The following is an 18,933-nucleotide window of genomic DNA, read 5'->3' on the forward strand; positions in this document are numbered from 1 at the left end:
TTACAATGTAATAATGCATTGTGTTATTATACATTTATTACAATGTAATAATACATTGTGTTATTATACCTTTATTACAGTGTAATAATACATTGTGTTATTATACCTTTATTACAGTGTAATAATACAATGTGTTAATATACCTTTATTACAGTGTAATAATACATTGTGTTATTATACCTTTATTACAATGTAATAATACATTGTGTTATTATACATTTATTACAGTGTAATAATACATTGTGATATTACACCTTTATTACAGTATAATACATTGTGTTATTATACCTTTATTACAATGTAATAATACATTGTGTTATACATTTATTACAGTTTAATAATACATTGTGTTATCATACATTTATTACAGTTTAATAATACATTGTGTTATTATACCTTTATTACAGTGTAATAATACATTGTGTTATTATACCTTTATTACAGTGTAATAATACATTGTGTTAATATACCTTTATTACAGTGTAATAATACATTGTGTTATTATACATTTATTACAGTGTAATAATACATTGTGTTATTATACATTTATTACAGTGTAATAATACATTGTGTAATTATACCTTTATTACAGTGTAATAATTAATGTGTAATTATACCTCTATTACAGTGTAATAATACATTGTGTTATTATACCTTTATTACAGTGTAATGATACATTGTGTAATTATACCTTTATTACAGTGTAATAATTAATGTGTAATTATACCTCTATTACAGTGTAATAATACATTGTGTTATTATACCTTTATTACAGTGTAATAATACATTGTGTTATTATACCTTTATTACAGTGTAATAATACATTGTGTTATTATACATTTATTACAGTGTAATAATACATTGTGTTATTATACCTTTATTACAGTGTAATAATACATTGTGATATTACACCTTTATTACAGTATAATACATTGTGTTATTATACCTTTATTACAATGTAATAATACATTGTGTTAATATACCTTTATTACAGTGTAATAATACATTGTGTTATTATACATTTATTACAGTGTAATAATACATTGTGTTATTATACATTTATTACAGTGTAATAATACATTGTGTAATTATACCTTTATTACAGTGTAATAATTAATGTGTAATTATACCTCTATTACAGTGTAATAATACATTGTGTTATTATACCTTTATTACAGTGTAATGATACATTGTGTAATTATACCTCTATTACAGTGTAATAATACATTGTGTTATTATACCTTTATTACAGTGTAATGATACATTGTGTAATTATACATTTATTACAGTGTAATAATACATTGTGTTATTATACCTTTATTACAGTGTAATAATTAATTTGTTATTATACCTTTATTACAGTGTAATAATACATTGTGTTATTATACCTTTATTACAGTGTAATGATACATTGTGTAATTATACCTTTATTACAGTGTAATAATTAATGTGTAATTATACCTCTATTACAGTGTAATAATACATTTTGTTATTATACCTTTATTACAGTGTAATAATACATTGTGTTATTATACCTTTATTACAGTGTAATAATACATTGTGTTATTATATCTTTATTACAGTGTAATAATACATTGTGTTATTATACCTTTATTACAGTGTAATAATACATTGTGTTATTATATCTTTATTACAGTGTAATAATACATTGTGTTATTATACCTTTATTACAGTGTAATAATACATTGTGTTATTATATCTTTATTACAGTGTAATAATACATTGTGTTATTATACATTTATTACAGTGTAATAATACATTGTGTTATTATACCTTTATTACAGTGTAATGATACATTGTGTTATTATACATTTATTAGTGTAATAATACATTGTGTTATTATACATTTATTACAATGTAATAATACATTGTGTTATTATACATTTATTACAGTGTAATAATACATTGTGTTATTATACATTTATTACAATGTAATAATACATTGTGTTATTATACCTTTATTACAGTGTAATAATACATTGTGTTATTAAACATTTATTACAGTGTAATAATACATTGTGTTATTATACATTTATTACAGTGTAATAATACATTGTGTTATTATACCTTTATTACAGTGTAATAATACATTGTGTTATTATTCCTTTATTACAGTGTAATAATACATCGTGTTATTATACATTTATTACAGTGTAATAATACATTGTGTTATTATACATTTATTACAATGTAATAATACATTATGTTATTATACCTTTATTACAGTGTAATAATACATTGTGTTATTATACCTTTATTACAGTGTAATAATAGTATTATTATACCTTAATCACAGTGTAATAATACATTGTGTTATTATACATTTATTACAATGTAATAATACATTGTGTTATTATAAATTTATTACAGTGTAATAATACATTGTGTTATTATACCTTTATTACAATGTAATAATGCATTGTGTTATTATACATTTATTACAATGTAATAATACATTGTGTTATTATACCTTTATTACAGTGTAATAATACATTGTGTTATTATACCTTTATTACAGTGTAATAATACAATGTGTTAATATACCTTTATTACAGTGTAATAATACATTGTGTTATTATACCTTTATTACAATGTAATAATACATTGTGTTATTATACATTTATTACAGTGTAATAATACATTGTGATATTACACCTTTATTACAGTATAATACATTGTGTTATTATACCTTTATTACAATGTAATAATACATTGTGTTATACATTTATTACAGTTTAATAATACATTGTGTTATCATACATTTATTACAGTTTAATAATACATTGTGTTATTATACCTTTATTACAGTGTAATAATACATTGTGTTATTATACCTTTATTACAGTGTAATAATACATTGTGTTATTATACCTTTATTACAGTGTAATAATACATTGTGTTATTATACATTTATTACAGTGAAATAATACATTGTGTTATTATACATTTATTACAGTGTAATAATAAATTGTGTTATTATAAATTTATTACAATGTAATAATACATTGTGTTATTATACCTTTATTACAGTGTAATAATACATTGTGTTAATATACCTTTATTACAGTGTAATAATACATTGTGTTATTATACATTTATTACAGTGTAATAACACATTGTGTTATTATACATTTATTACAGTGTAATAATACATTGTGTAATTATACCTTTATTACAGTGTAATAATTAATGTGTAATTATACCTCTATTACAGTGTAATAATACATTGTGTTATTATACCTTTATTACAGTGTAATGATACATTGTGTAATTATACCTTTATTACAGTGTAATAATTAATGTGTAATTATACCTCTATTACAGTGTAATAATACATTGTGTTATTATACCTTTATTACAGTGTAATAATACATTGTGTTATTATACCTTTATTACAGTGTAATAATACATTGTGTTATTATACATTTATTACAGTGTAATAATACATTGTGTTATTATACCTTTATTACAGTGTAATAATACATTGTGATATTACACCTTTATTACAGTATAATACATTGTGTTATTATACCTTTATTACAATGTAATAATACATTGTGTTAATATACCTTTATTACAGTGTAATAATACATTGTGTTATTATACATTTATTACAGTGTAATAATACATTGTGTTATTATACATTTATTACAGTGTAATAATACATTGTGTAATTATACCTTTATTACAGTGTAATAATTAATGTGTAATTATACCTCTATTACAGTGTAATAATACATTGTGTTATTATACCTTTATTACAGTGTAATGATACATTGTGTAATTATACCTTTATTACAGTGTAATAATTAATGTGTAATTATACCTCTATTACAGTGTAATAATACATTGTGTTATTATACCTTTATTACAGTGTAATAATACATTGTGTTATTATACCTTTATTACAGTGTAATAATACATTGTGTTATTATACATTTATTACAGTGTAATAATACATTGTGTTATTATACCTTTATTACAGTGTAATAATACATTGTGATATTACACCTTTATTACAGTATAATACATTGTGTTATTATACCTTTATTACAATGTAATAATACATTGTGTTATACATTTATTACAGTGTAATAATACATTGTGTTATTATACCTTTATTACAGTGTAATAATACATTGTGTTATTATACCTTTATTACAGTGTAATAATACATTGTGTTATTATACATTTATTACAATGTAATAATACATTGTGTTATTATACCTTTATTACAGTGTAATAATACATTGTGTTATTATACCTTTATTACAGTGTAATAATACAATGTGTTAATATCCCTTTATTACAGTGTAATAATACATTGTGTTATTATACCTTTATTACAATGTAATAATACATTGTGTTATTATACCTTTATTACAGTGTAATAATACATTGTGTTATTATACATTTATTACAATGTAATAATACATTGTGTTATTATACCTTTATTACAGTGTAATAATACATTGTGTTATTATACCTTTATTACAGTGTAATAATACATTGTGATATTACACCTTTATTACAGTATAATACATTGTGTTATTATACCTTTATTACAGTGTAATAATACATTGTGTTATACATTTATTACAGTTTAATAATACATTGTGTTATTATACATTTATTACAGTTTAATAATACATTGTGTTATTATACCTTTATTACAGTGTAATGATACATTGTGTTATTATACATTTATTACAGTGTAATAATACATTGTGTTATTATACAGTACCTTTATTACAGTGTAATAATACAATGTGTTAATATCCCTTTATTACAGTGTAATAATACATTGTGTTATTATACCTTTATTACAATGTAATAATACATTGTGTTATTATACCTTTATTACAATGTAATAATACATTGTGTTATTATACCTTTATTACAGTGTAATAATACATTGTGATATTACACCTTTATTACAGTATAATACATTGTGTTATTATACCTTTATTACAGTGTAATAATACATTGTGTTATTATATAGAAAAATGGCGGCGCCCTGTACGGCAGCGGCTACTCCAGCTCCCAGTAACGATGTGCGTTTTATGTTAAATGTGTCGTCTGAATCGTCTCAGTCTTGTATGAGAAAAGTCTACAATAGGAGCCTACTACTTGGACTACGAAACTCAAATTTTTTAAACGATCTTTCTGGAGTTATGTTTGCTCTGGAACACAGAGCACTCGACGAGCTGGGCATCCTACACCAGCAAGACCCAGAGGCCTGCAAAGCAGCAGACTCCCCCCCCGACACCGGCCGATGCTGGAGGCGACGCAAGCGGCGGGAGAGACCTAGCATGAGTCGTAAGCGGTGTGCTAGATCTAGCAAGCGAGGCAGTCGAGCGGGCATCAGCGCAAGGCTAAAAGCCAAACCAAACAGACCTGCACTTCCTTCGATTTTACTTTCCAACGTTCGTTCGCTGGAAAAAAAAATGGACTACCTCAGATTGGATCTAATTACACAAAGGATGGTGAAAGATTGCAGTGCTATCGTCCTCACCGAGACATGGCTTAATCACACTGTTCCAGACAACGCCATTCAGGTGGATGGGCTAACAACATTCAGGGCAGACAGAAGCCACGCACTCACTGGTAAGCTACGAGGTGGTGGAGTAGCAATTTTTATTAATAACAATTGGTGCACTAATGTTAAAGTCATCTCAAGACACTGTTCCGAAGACATAGAATTTCTAACAGTCAAATGCCGTCCAGTATACTTGCCAAGAGAATTTTCAGCCGTGACTATTACAGCCGTGTATATACCACCCAGTGCGAACACAAAAGACGCGCTTTCTACATTGTATCAATCTGTGAGCTCAATGCAGGACTCAAACCCGGACTCTGCCTGTATAATCGCGGGCGATTTCAATCAGGGCAAATTGAAGACAGTACTCCCACACTTTCATAAATATGTGGACTTTGCAACCAGGGGAGAAAATATTCTGGACCAGGTCTATTCCAATATTAAACAGGCATACAGAGCTGTTCCACACCCCCACCTGGGAAACTCGGACCATCTTTCTGTTATGCTAATGCCATCTTACAGGCCACTGTTGGTGAGGAACAAACCATCTGTGAAGCGGATTAGAACCTGGCCAGAGGGGGCTACCTCAGCGCTCCAAGACTGTTTTGACTGCACAGATTGGACTGTTTTTAGGGAGGCTGCCACTTCCAACCAGCATGTCAATATAACTGAATACACTGAGTCTGTGACGGGATATATATCCAAATGCATGGAAGATGTGACCGTCATAAAACACATCACCACAAGGGCAAACAACAAACCATGGTTCACCAGGGAGGTATGTGAGCTCCTAAAAGCACGGAATGCGGCTTTCAGGTCTGGAGACAAAGAGGCCCTCAGAACTGCCAGGGCCAACTTGAACCGAGGCCTGAGAGCAGCAAAGTATGCCTATGGACAAAAAATCCAGTCACACTTCACTGATACAAAAGATCCTAGACGCCTATGGCAAGGCATCCAGTCAGTAACGGACTACAGGCCCACACTCTTACCGTGCGAGGACAGCACAGACTTCCTAAACTCACTCAATTTATTCTTCAGTCGTTTTGAGGAAAACAACAACACCACTCCGACAAAAGCTCAACACTGCTTGGACAATGCAACTCTTCAATTTGACCCTGCTGACGTGCGGAGGACTCTTCAAAAGGTGAACCCCAGGAAGGCTGCTGGTCCTGATAATATACCTGGGCGTGTGCTTAGAGACTGTGCTAACTCACTCACAGATGTTCTCACAGATATTTTTAACATCTCTCTGAACAAAGCCATCATACCAGAATGCTTCAAAGCCACTACTATCATACCGCTACCAAAGAAATCACCAGCCACAACACTGAACGACTACCGGCCTATAGCACTCACGCCTATTATGATGAAGTGCTTTGAAAGGCTGGTCAAGGCTCACATAACATCCAGCCTACCTGCCACATTTGACCCTTTCCAGTTTGCATACCGTCCCAAGCGCTCCACAGATGATGCCATAGCAACAGCACTTCACCTCAGTCTGGCTCATCTGGAAAATAAAAACAGCTGTGTGCGGATGCTGTTCATCGACTTCAGCTCTGCCTTCAATACAGTTATCCCTCAACATCTGGTGAATAAACTCAGTGCTGTTGGCATCAGCACCCCACTTTGCAACTGGCTACTAGACTTTCTCACCAACAGACCACAGACAGTAAGAGTTGGCAAAAACTCTTCACAGACCACCATCATGAACACTGGGGTTCCTCAAGGATGTGTGTTGAGCCCTCTGCTGTTTACACTGATGACTCATGACTGTTGTGCCAGATACAACTCAAACCACATCATCAAGTTTGCAGACGACACGACAGTGGTGGGCCTCATCAGCAACGACGACGACTCCGCATACAGAGATGAGGTACACCAACTCATTAATTGGTGTGACACTAACAATTTACATCTTAATGTTAATAAAACAAAGGAAATAACTGTGGACTTCAGGAAAAATCACAGGCCACACACACCCCTCACCATCAATGGCAGCGCTGTGGAATCAGTGAAAAGCACCAAGTTCCTGGGGGTGCACATCACTGATGACCTATCATGGTCTACCAACACCACCTCCCTTGTCAAGAAAGCTCAGCAACGCCTCCACTTCTTACGCAGGATGAGAAGAGCCAACCTCCCCCCACTGGCACTCACTATCTTCTATAGGGGTGCCATTGAGAGCATCCTCACCAGCAGTCTCTCAGTCTGGTATGGTAGCTGCTCTGTTGCTGACCGGAAAGCTCTACAGAGGGTGGTGAGGTCAGCTGAGAAGATCACCGAATCAGCCCAACCATCTATCCAGGACATATACCCATCCCGCTGCCACAAAAGAGCCACAAACATCATCAAAGACTCCACTCACCCCACACACAAACTGTTCACCCTCTTACCATCTGGCAAACGCTACAGCAGTATGCGTTGCAGGACTACCAGACTTAGCAATAGCTTTTTTCCACAAGCCATCAGATTGCTCAACTCACTCATGAAAACTGGATTATAACATCCCCCCCCCCCCTACAACCCACACACACAAAGACCTGTGAGACTGTGGAAAAGGCATACTTAATGTTTGTAAAATAATCATATGCACATATGCCAATATCCCCTTGCACTAGAAATGTACCATGTTTACAAAACTTATTTATCTCCATGCTGCTACTTGCACTTTGCCATTTAGCACTTTATATTGCACTACAGTGAAATACCTTAATCTGACTATATTCTGAAACTCTGTGATAGTCTGGAAACTGTAAGCTCACTGTAGGTCATATGCTGATCTGTCTATCTTTTTGAATATCTATTTGCACTTGTTTAGTGGTGTCCTATGTTTAGCCGTATATGTTTAGTCTATGCTTAGTATGTGTCAAATCTTGTTTTAATATTGCACATTGGAGTATGGGAGAAACGCAATTTCAGTCTGCTGCGTAATGTACTGTTGCATGGTTTGATTGACAATAAAGTTGACTTGAACTTGAACTTGAACTTGAACTTATACATTTATTACAGTGTAATAATACATTGTGTTATTATACATTTATTACAGTGTAATAATAAATTGTGTTATTATACATTTATTACAATGTAATAATACATTGTGTTATTATACCTTTATTACAGTATAATAATACATTGTTTTATTATACATTTATTACAGTGTAATAATACATTTTGTTATTATACCTTTATTACAGTGTAATAATACATTGTGTTATTATACCTTTATTACAGTGTAATAATACATTGTGTTATTATATCTTTATTACAGTGTAATAATACATTGTGTTATTATACCTTTATTACAATGTAATAATACATTGTGTTATTATATCTTTATTACAGTGTAATAATACATTGTGTTATTATACATTTATTACAGTGTAATAATACATTGTGTTATTATACCTTTATTACAGTGTAATAATACATTGTGTTATTATACATTTATTACAGTGTAATAATACATTGTGTTATTATACATTTATTACAGTGTAATAATACATTGTGTTATTATACCTTTATTACAGTGTAATAATACATTGTGTTATTATATCTTTATTACAGTGTAATAATACATTGTGTTATTATACATTTATTACAGTGTAATAATACATTGTGTTATTATACCTTTATTACAGTGTAATAATACATTGTGTTATTATACATTTATTAGTGTAATAATACATTGTGTTATTATACATTTATTACAATGTAATAATACATTGTGTTATTATACATTTATTACAGTGTAATAATACATTGTGTTATTATACATTTATTACAATGTAATAATACATTGTGTTATTATACCTTTATTACAGTGTAATAATACATTGTGTTATTATACATTTATTACAGTGTAATAATACATTGTGTTATTATACCTTTATTACAGTGTAATAATACATTGTGTTATTATATCTTTATTACAGTGTAATAATACATTGTGTTATTATACATTTATTACAGTGTAATAATACATTGTGTTATTATACCTTTATTACAGTGTAATAATACATTGTGTTATTATACATTTATTAGTGTAATAATACATTGTGTTATTATACATTTATTACAATGTAATAATACATTGTGTTATTATACATTTATTACAGTGTAATAATACATTGTGTTATTATACATTTATTACAATGTAATAATACATTGTGTTATTAAACATTTATTACAGTGTAATAATACATTGTGTTATTATACATTTATTACAGTGTAATAATACATTGTGTTATTATACCTTTATTACAGTGTAATAATACATTGTGTTATTATTCCTTTATTACAGTGTAATAATACATCGTGTTATTATACATTTATTACAGTGTAATAATACATTGTGTTATTATACATTTATTACAGTGTAATAATACATTGTGTTATTATACCTTTATTACAGTGTAATAATACATTGTGTTATTATACCTTTATTACAGTGTAATAATAGTGTTATTATACCTTTATTACAGTGTAATAATACATTGTGTTATTATACATTTATTACAATGTAATAATACATTGTGTTATTATACATTTATTACAATGTAATAATACATTATGTTATTATACCTTTATTACAGTGTAATAATACATTGTGTTATTATACCTTTATTACAGTGTAATAATAGTATTATTATACCTTTATCACAGTGTAATAATACATTGTGTTATTATACATTTATTACAATGTAATAATACATTGTGTTATTATAAATGTATTACAGTGTAATAATACATTGTGTTATTATACCTTTATTACAGTGTAATAATACATTGTGTTATTATACATTTATTACAGTGTAATAATACATTGTGTTATTATACATTTATTACAGTGTAATAATAAATTGTGTTATTATACATTTATTACAATGTAATAATACATTGTGTTATTATACCTTTATTACAGTATAATAATACATTGTTTTATTATACATTTATTACAGTGTAATAATTCAATTTGTTAATATACCTTTATTACAGTGTAATAATACATTGTGTTATTATACCTTTATTACAATGTAATAATACATTGTGTTATTATACATTTATTACAGTGTAATAATACATTGTGTTATTATACTTTTATTACAGTGTAATAATTAATGTGTTATTATACCTTTATTACAGTGTAATAATACATTGTGTTATTATATATTTATTACAGTGTAATAATGCATTGTGTTATTATACCTTTATTACAGTGTAATAATACATTGTGTTATTATACCTTTATTACAGTATAATAATACATTGTGTTATTATACCTTTATTACAGTGTAATAATACATTGTGTTATTATATCTTTATTACAGTGTAATAATACATTGTGTTATTATACCTTTATTACAGTATAATAATACATTGTGTTATTATACCTTTATTACAGTGTAATAATACATTGTGTTATTATATCTTTATTACAGTGTAATAATACATTGTGTTATTATACATTACAGTGTAATAATACATTGTGTTATTATACCTTTATTACAGTGTAATAATACATTGTGTTATTAAACATTTATTACAGTGTAATAATACATTGTGTTATTATACATTTATTACAGTGTAATAATACATTGTGTTATTATACCTTTATTACAGTGTAATAATTAATGTGTTATTATACCTTTATTACAGTGTAATAATACATTGTGTTATTATATATTTATTACAGTGTAATAATACATTGTGTTATTATACCTTTATTACAGTGTAATGATACATTGTGTAATTATACCTTTATTACAGTGTAATAATTAATGTGTAATTATACCTCTATTACAGTGTAATAATACATTGTGTTATTATACCTTTATTACAGTGTAATAATACATTGTGTTATTATACCTTTATTACAGTATAATAATACATTGTGTTATTATACCTTTATTACAGTATAATAATACATTGTGTTATTATACCTTTATTACAGTGTAATAATACATTGTGTTATTATATCTTTATTACAGTGTAATAATACATTGTGTTATTATACCTTTATTACAATGTAATAATACATTGTGTTATTATATCTTTATTACAGTGTAATAATACATTGTGTTATTATACATTTATTACAGTGTAATAATACATTTTGTTATTATACCTTTATTACAGTGTAATAATACATTGTGTTATTATACATTTATTACAGTGTAATAATACATTGTGTTATTATACCTTTATTACAGTGGAATAATAGTGTTATTATACCTTTATTACAGTGTAATAATACATTGTGTTATTATAAATTTATTACAATGTAATAATGCATTGTGTTATTATACCTTTATTACAGTATAATAACACATTGTGTTATTATACATTTATTACAGTAAAATAATACATTGTGTTATTATACCTTTATTACAGTATAATAAAACATTGTGTTATTATACATTTGTTACAGTAAAATAATACATTGTGTTGTTATACCTTTATTACAGTGTAATAATAGTGTTATTATACCTTCATTACAGTGTAATAATACATTGTGTTATTATACATTTATTACAATGTAATAATACATTGTGTTATTATACATTTATTACAGTGTAATAATACATTGTGTTATTATACCTTTATTAGAGTGTAATAATACATTGTGTTATTATACCTTTATTACAGTGTAATAATACATTGTGTTATTATACCTTTATTACAGTGTAATAATTAATGTGTTATTATACATTTATTACAGTGTAATAATACATTGTGTTATTATACATTTATTACAGTGTAATAATACATTGTGTTATTATACCTTTATTACAGTGTAATAATACATTGTGTTATTAAACATTTATTACAGTGTAATAATACATTGTGTTATTATACATTTATTACAGTGTAATAATACATTGTGTTATTATACCTTTATTACAGTGGAATAATAGTGTTATTATACCTTTATTACAGTGTAATAATACATTGTGTTATTATAAATTTATTACAATGTAATAATGCATTGTGTTATTATACCTTTATTACAGTATAATAACACATTGTGTTATTATACATTTATTACAGTAAAATAATACATTGTGTTATTATACCTTTATTACAGTATAATAAAACATTGTGTTATTATACATTTGTTACAGTAAAATAATACATTGTGTTGTTATACCTTTATTACAGTGTAATAATAGTGTTATTATACCTTCATTACAGTGTAATAATACATTGTGTTATTATACATTTATTACAATGTAATAATACATTGTGTTATTATACATTTATTACAGTGTAATAATACATTGTGTTATTATACCTTTATTAGAGTGTAATAATACATTGTGTTATTATACCTTTATTACAGTGTAATAATACATTGTGTTATTATACCTTTATTACAGTGTAATAATTAATGTGTTATTATACATTTATTACAGTGTAATAATACATTGTGTTATTATACATTTATTACAGTGTAATAATACATTGTGTTATTATACCTTTATTACAGTGTAATAATACATTGTGTTATTAAACATTTATTACAGTGTAATAATACATTGTGTTATTATACATTTATTACAGTGTAATAATACATTGTGTTATTATACCTTTATTACAGTGTAATAATACATTGTGTTATTATACCTTTATTACAGTGTAATAATACATTGTGTTATTATACCTTTATTACAGTGTAATAATAGTGTTATTATACCTTTATTACAGTGTAATAATACATTGTGTTATTATACATTTATTACAGTGTAATAATACATCGTGTTATTATACATTTATTACAGTGTAATAATACATTGTGTTATTATACATTTATTACAGTGTAATAATACATTTTGTTATTATACCTTTATTACAGTGTAATAATACATTGTGTTATTATACCTTTATTACAGTGTAATAATACATTGTGTTATTATATCTTTATTACAGTGTAATAATACATTGTGTTATTATACCTTTATTACAATGTAATAATACATTGTGTTATTATATCTTTATTACAGTGTAATAATACATTGTGTTATTATACATTTATTACAGTGTAATAATACATTGTGTTATTATACCTTTATTACAGTGTAATAATACATTGTGTTATTATACATTTATTACAGTGTAATAATACATTGTGTTATTATACATTTATTACAGTGTAATAATACATTGTGTTATTATACCTTTATTACAGTGTAATAATACATTGTGTTATTATATCTTTATTACAGTGTAATAATACATTGTGTTATTATACATTTATTACAGTGTAATAATACATTGTGTTATTATACCTTTATTACAGTGTAATAATACATTGTGTTATTATACATTTATTAGTGTAATAATACATTGTGTTATTATACATTTATTACAATGTAATAATACATTGTGTTATTATACATTTATTACAGTGTAATAATACATTGTGTTATTATACATTTATTACAATGTAATAATACATTGTGTTATTATACCTTTATTACAGTGTAATAATACATTGTGTTATTATACATTTATTACAGTGTAATAATACATTGTGTTATTATACCTTTATTACAGTGTAATAATACATTGTGTTATTATATCTTTATTACAGTGTAATAATACATTGTGTTATTATACATTTATTACAGTGTAATAATACATTGTGTTATTATACCTTTATTACAGTGTAATAATACATTGTGTTATTATACATTTATTAGTGTAATAATACATTGTGTTATTATACATTTATTACAATGTAATAATACATTGTGTTATTATACATTTATTACAGTGTAATAATACATTGTGTTATTATACATTTATTACAATGTAATAATACATTGTGTTATTAAACATTTATTACAGTGTAATAATACATTGTGTTATTATACATTTATTACAGTGTAATAATACATTGTGTTATTATACCTTTATTACAGTGTAATAATACATTGTGTTATTATTCCTTTATTACAGTGTAATAATACATCGTGTTATTATACATTTATTACAGTGTAATAATACATTGTGTTATTATACATTTATTACAGTGTAATAATACATTGTGTTATTATACCTTTATTACAGTGTAATAATACATTGTGTTATTATACCTTTATTACAGTGTAATAATAGTGTTATTATACCTTTATTACAGTGTAATAATACATTGTGTTATTATACATTTATTACAATGTAATAATACATTGTGTTATTATACATTTATTACAATGTAATAATACATTATGTTATTATACCTTTATTACAGTGTAATAATACATTGTGTTATTATACCTTTATTACAGTGTAATAATAGTATTATTATACCTTTATCACAGTGTAATAATACATTGTGTTATTATACATTTATTACAATGTAATAATACATTGTGTTATTATAAATGTATTACAGTGTAATAATACATTGTGTTATTATACCTTTATTACAGTGTAATAATACATTGTGTTATTATACATTTATTACAGTGTAATAATACATTGTGTTATTATACATTTATTACAGTGTAATAATAAATTGTGTTATTATACATTTATTACAATGTAATAATACATTGTGTTATTATACCTTTATTACAGTATAATAATACATTGTTTTATTATACATTTATTACAGTGTAATAATTCAATTTGTTAATATACCTTTATTACAGTGTAATAATACATTGTGTTATTATACCTTTATTACAATGTAATAATACATTGTGTTATTATACATTTATTACAGTGTAATAATACATTGTGTTATTATACTTTTATTACAGTGTAATAATTAATGTGTTATTATACCTTTATTACAGTGTAATAATACATTGTGTTATTATATATTTATTACAGTGTAATAATGCATTGTGTTATTATACCTTTATTACAGTGTAATAATACATTGTGTTATTATACCTTTATTACAGTATAATAATACATTGTGTTATTATACCTTTATTACAGTGTAATAATACATTGTGTTATTATATCTTTATTACAGTGTAATAATACATTGTGTTATTATACCTTTATTACAGTATAATAATACATTGTGTTATTATACCTTTATTACAGTGTAATAATACATTGTGTTATTATATCTTTATTACAGTGTAATAATACATTGTGTTATTATACATTACAGTGTAATAATACATTGTGTTATTATACCTTTATTACAGTGTAATAATACATTGTGTTATTAAACATTTATTACAGTGTAATAATACATTGTGTTATTATACATTTATTACAGTGTAATAATACATTGTGTTATTATACCTTTATTACAGTGTAATAATTAATGTGTTATTATACCTTTATTACAGTGTAATAATACATTGTGTTATTATATATTTATTACAGTGTAATAATACATTGTGTTATTATACCTTTATTACAGTGTAATGATACATTGTGTAATTATACCTTTATTACAGTGTAATAATTAATGTGTAATTATACCTCTATTACAGTGTAATAATACATTGTGTTATTATACCTTTATTACAGTGTAATAATACATTGTGTTATTATACCTTTATTACAGTATAATAATACATTGTGTTATTATACCTTTATTACAGTATAATAATACATTGTGTTATTATACCTTTATTACAGTGTAATAATACATTGTGTTATTATATCTTTATTACAGTGTAATAATACATTGTGTTATTATACCTTTATTACAATGTAATAATACATTGTGTTATTATATCTTTATTACAGTGTAATAATACATTGTGTTATTATACATTTATTACAGTGTAATAATACATTTTGTTATTATACCTTTATTACAGTGTAATAATACATTGTGTTATTATACATTTATTACAGTGTAATAATACATTGTGTTATTATACCTTTATTACAGTGGAATAATAGTGTTATTATACCTTTATTACAGTGTAATAATACATTGTGTTATTATAAATTTATTACAATGTAATAATGCATTGTGTTATTATACCTTTATTACAGTATAATAACACATTGTGTTATTATACATTTATTACAGTAAAATAATACATTGTGTTATTATACCTTTATTACAGTATAATAAAACATTGTGTTATTATACATTTGTTACAGTAAAATAATACATTGTGTTGTTATACCTTTATTACAGTGTAATAATAGTGTTATTATACCTTCATTACAGTGTAATAATACATTGTGTTATTATACATTTATTACAATGTAATAATACATTGTGTTATTATACATTTATTACAGTGTAATAATACATTGTGTTATTATACCTTTATTAGAGTGTAATAATACATTGTGTTATTATACCTTTATTACAGTGTAATAATACATTGTGTTATTATACCTTTATTACAGTGTAATAATTAATGTGTTATTATACATTTATTACAGTGTAATAATACATTGTGTTATTATACATTTATTACAGTGTAATAATACATTGTGTTATTATACCTTTATTACAGTGTAATAATACATTGTGTTATTAAACATTTATTACAGTGTAATAATACATTGTGTTATTATACATTTATTACAGTGTAATAATACATTGTGTTATTATACCTTTATTACAGTGGAATAATAGTGTTATTATACCTTTATTACAGTGTAATAATACATTGTGTTATTATAAATTTATTACAATGTAATAATGCATTGTGTTATTATACCTTTATTACAGTATAATAACACATTGTGTTATTATACATTTATTACAGTAAAATAATACATTGTGTTATTATACCTTTATTACAGTATAATAAAACATTGTGTTATTATACATTTGTTACAGTAAAATAATACATTGTGTTGTTATACCTTTATTACAGTGTAATAATAGTGTTATTATACCTTCATTACAGTGTAATAATACATTGTGTTATTATACATTTATTACAATGTAATAATACATTGTGTTATTATACATTTATTACAGTGTAATAATACATTGTGTTATTATACCTTTATTAGAGTGTAATAATACATTGTGTTATTATACCTTTATTACAGTGTAATAATACATTGTGTTATTATACCTTTATTACAGTGTAATAATTAATGTGTTATTATACATTTATTACAGTGTAATAATACATTGTGTTATTATACATTTATTACAGTGTAATAATACATTGTGTTATTATACCTTTATTACAGTGTAATAATACATTGTGTTATTAAACATTTATTACAGTGTAATAATACATTGTGTTATTATACATTTATTACAGTGTAATAATACATTGTGTTATTATACCTTTATTACAGTGTAATAATACATTGTGTTATTATACCTTTATTACAGTGTAATAATACATTGTGTTATTATACCTTTATTACAGTGTAATAATAGTGTTATTATACCTTTATTACAGTGTAATAATACATTGTGTTATTATACATTTATTACAGTGTAATAATACATCGTGTTATTATACATTTATTACAGTGTAATAATACATTGTGTTATTATACATTTATTACAGTGTAATAATACATTGTGTTATTATACCTTTATTACAGTGTAATAATACATTGTGTTATTATACCTTTATTACAGTGTAATAATAGTGTTATTATACATTTATTACAGTGTAATAATACATTGTGTTATTATACATTTATTACAGTGTAATAATACATTGTGTTATTATACCTTTATTACAGTGTAATAATACATTGTGTTATTATACCTTTATTACAGTGTAATAATAGTGTTATTATACCTTTATTACAGTGTAATAATACATTGTGTTATTATACATTTATTACAATGTAATAATACATTGTGTTATTATACATTTATTACAATGTAATAATACATTATGTTATTATACCTTTATTACAGTGTAATAATACATTGTGTTATTATACCTTTATTACAGTGTAATAATAGTGTTATTATACCTTTATCACAGTGTAATAATACATTGTGTTATTATACCTTTATTACAGTGTAATAATAGTGTTATTATACCTTTATCACAGTGTAATAATACATTGTGTTATTATACCTTTATTACAGTGTAATAATACATTGTGTTATTATACCTTTATTACAGTGTAATAATAGTGTTATTATACCTTTATCACAGTGTAATAATACATTGTGTTATTATACATTTATTACAGTGTAATAATACATTGTGTTATTATACCTTTATTACAGTGTAATAATACATTGTGTTATTATACATTTATCACAGTGTAATAATACATTGTGTTATTATACATTTATTACAGTGTAATAATACATTGTGTTATTATACATTTATTACAGTAAAATAATACATTGTGTTATTATACCTTTATTACAGTATAATAACACATTGTGTTATTATACATTTGTTACAGTAAAATAATACATTGTGTTGTTATACCTTTAT

Source organism: Scardinius erythrophthalmus (genome assembly GCF_964197995.2).
Source record: "Scardinius erythrophthalmus genome assembly, chromosome: 3".
NCBI lineage: Eukaryota > Metazoa > Chordata > Actinopteri > Cypriniformes > Leuciscidae > Scardinius > Scardinius erythrophthalmus.